The sequence below is a fragment of the Epargyreus clarus genome, unplaced genomic scaffold (genome assembly GCF_041222505.1).
Source record: "Epargyreus clarus isolate Ecla_fem2 unplaced genomic scaffold, WU_Ecla_fem_2.2 ptg000003l, whole genome shotgun sequence".
NCBI lineage: Eukaryota > Metazoa > Arthropoda > Insecta > Lepidoptera > Hesperiidae > Epargyreus > Epargyreus clarus.
The window spans coordinates 15,224,442-15,227,177 of NW_027332211.1; the positions used below are offsets into that span (position 1 = coordinate 15,224,442).

Below are 2,736 nucleotides of genomic sequence, written 5' to 3' on the forward strand. Positions count from 1 at the left end.
ACCATTACAGTCGACAAATCGGTCGACAGTAATAAATAAAACAGTGTCGTTGTGTTCTCTAAATGAAACCATAAATCATAACAGCTGGATTAATTTGCACAATGCCATATTCCGCAACTTGATCGATATATATTGTCCGTTTGTTTATCTTAATTGAACTATTTGGAAATGTACAAAAAATATTTAGTACAGTACTGACTTGGTTATAAAAAATGTAACGTTTGTTTTTTATTCTTAAATTAGCCAAATAATTATCAAAAATATGACAATAAAATAATACAATGTATTTTTTAACAATAAAAAGAAATTTATAAAAAATGTTTCCGCCCGGGATCGAACCGGGGGCCTTCTGCGTGTTAGGCAGATGTGATAACCGCTACACCACGGAAACTTATTTTGAGTGCATGAAATTAGTCTACAATAAAAAATATAGACTTGCTAAATTTAACTAAGGAATTTGTTCTCACTTCTTTGAATTTTAAATACCGTATTCATCAATATACATAAAATATGTAAGTGTAACAATAGTATTGTATACGTTCAGGGCACTCCGTGTAATGTAAACGTATAAATTCGAGCATTATATCATTGAGTGAGAAGAACTGAACATTACAATGCGTAAACCTGTGACAATACAATTTGTTACATTGCAGATTGTAACGTGTAATGCTCGTAATGGAATTATTAAATGATTGATTTTCCGTAAAAGACGTCCCAAAGGAACCAAAATAGATGATGACATTATATTAAATAATAAATAATCGCTCGAAGTGGAAAAGGTACTAGATTATTACATTATTGGATTTCATTAAAAACCTAAGTAGAAGATGAAAATTTATTAAGTGATAATCAAGTACATACATATACTTTGAGTAGATACAATGTTTCGTTTCCACGCTAATTTAAAAAAAAATCTACCGACTAACTTCAATAAAATCGAACCCGTAATCCAGTTCATAGCCTATTACCACAAAGCATACGCCGCCATCTCCAAGCTGTTCTATAAATAAATCATTTGTTTATTTCATTTATGGTTTGTTGTTTATGGTTAGGCCACTTAACCAATTTCTTAGTCATTTCTATAGCAAAAACAAATATGGGAATAGTTATTATTAGCCACCTCACTGATCTATATTCTACTCTTTTTACAACTACTAGCTTTTACCGGCGACTTCGTTTAAGTGGTAACTAATATTTATTTTTGATACTTTTTATAGCATTCGAAGTATGGAAGTACTACAAATAAATTAAAGGCGAGGAATCGCTAATAATCTTTAAAAATCGGTTTTTAATTCGATATCTCGCTCTAATAAACTTTTATGATCGTTTTCATAATTGTATTACTTGTCTTGTAAACTTTTAAGCAAATTTCTTATTTTTCTATTACAGTAATTTTATGATACACTAACAGCCAAAAAGCAGCTTTATACATAGTATAGATAGATAGATAAAGAAATACAGATGACAAATTCTTGTACTATTTCCGTGACGTTTATAGTTTTCATGTACATATGCAATTAATTGAGCAAACCTGCAAGTTCTAGGTATTTCTCTATCGCACCGGCCTGTAACTAATAACACTGTCTAGATAATAACGTAAGTAGTTCGTCTGGGTTATTATAAAAATAATAGGAAAAATATTTAAAGTTGATAAAATAAAAAGCTCACTACAAATGCTTAGCTACACTGGGACAGCTTAGGAGAGTACCTATGCTCCGTGTAAAGTAAAACCTGTGCCCAATAATGCTTTTAAATAAATATTCAATTATTTTAAGTTTAATAAAATTCTTCTTCTAGTCTATTATAGCGGAAGCTAGCAGACCTTTAAACAAAACAAGTTAACAACAATTTATTTCAAATAAAAACCTCGCTTATGTAGTAAGCACTTATCTTTTTATTACGAACATATCACTCGAGAGTCGTCTCGCGGCCTCCGTGAAAAATGGCGCTGTGAAAATGAGACGCTTACAAAAACTGGCGTCGTAATAAAAAGCACAAACAAAAAACAAACTATTTCGACAACATGAAATATTCAAAGATGGCAGTTTAGGTATCCTTGTTGCACTTCACTAGGGCACCTTAGATCTTCTTAAGACCCATAAAATAAGATTCAAAATCGCTTATACTACGTGTCGTCGCGAAATGCAACAACGTTACAATGGGTAGCGTGCGACCGCTAGCGGTTTAACCCGACCATTTGCAAAGCGTAATAGTTTTCCGAATTTCGTTCCCAATCCCATAGATGCATGGATTGTTTCGATTTAGCCGTGTAATAGTTATGTGTAGAAAAAAGGTTAGTGAGATCACCAGTGCGACCTTGGTCTGCGAACTACGAGCGAGTTGGATTGGCCCCTGCCAATTAAATTTGTTTTCTTTTTCCTAGCGATCTCAAATCGGAGGTCTATTGTTGGGACCGTGTAATTCGATTTAAGAGGTGTCCAGAAGAAGCCAGTTTGGTATACGTCCAATTAATGACGCGAATCCAAATCTTGAGATTAAAGTTGTGTTTAAGTTTTATACTGTTCGTCTTTAACAAGACTAGCTAAGAAAACTACTTATTTGAATGTGGAATAATCTCAGCGCGGCAAATTTTATTTCCTTCCCACAGTATTTATGGAATGAAAATGAAAAAGGTTCTATTATAGATACCTTTTTGTTCAATACCATACGGCGAGGCACTGTCATTAGGCTGCAAAATCTATAAACTTTCTGCCTAATTCCTGCGTATTTTTATGG

The 2,736-nt window shown here is 32.9% G+C and overlaps 1 non-coding gene across 1 annotated transcript; it reads right to left on the reverse strand.

The window, feature by feature from the left end:
* Positions 1 to 318: 318 nt before the first annotated feature.
* On the reverse strand, positions 319 to 391 carry TRNAV-AAC (transfer RNA valine (anticodon AAC)). Its single transcript has one exon. It is a non-coding gene; the product is annotated as a tRNA-Val (tRNA).
* Positions 392 to 2,736: the final 2,345 nt, after the last annotated feature.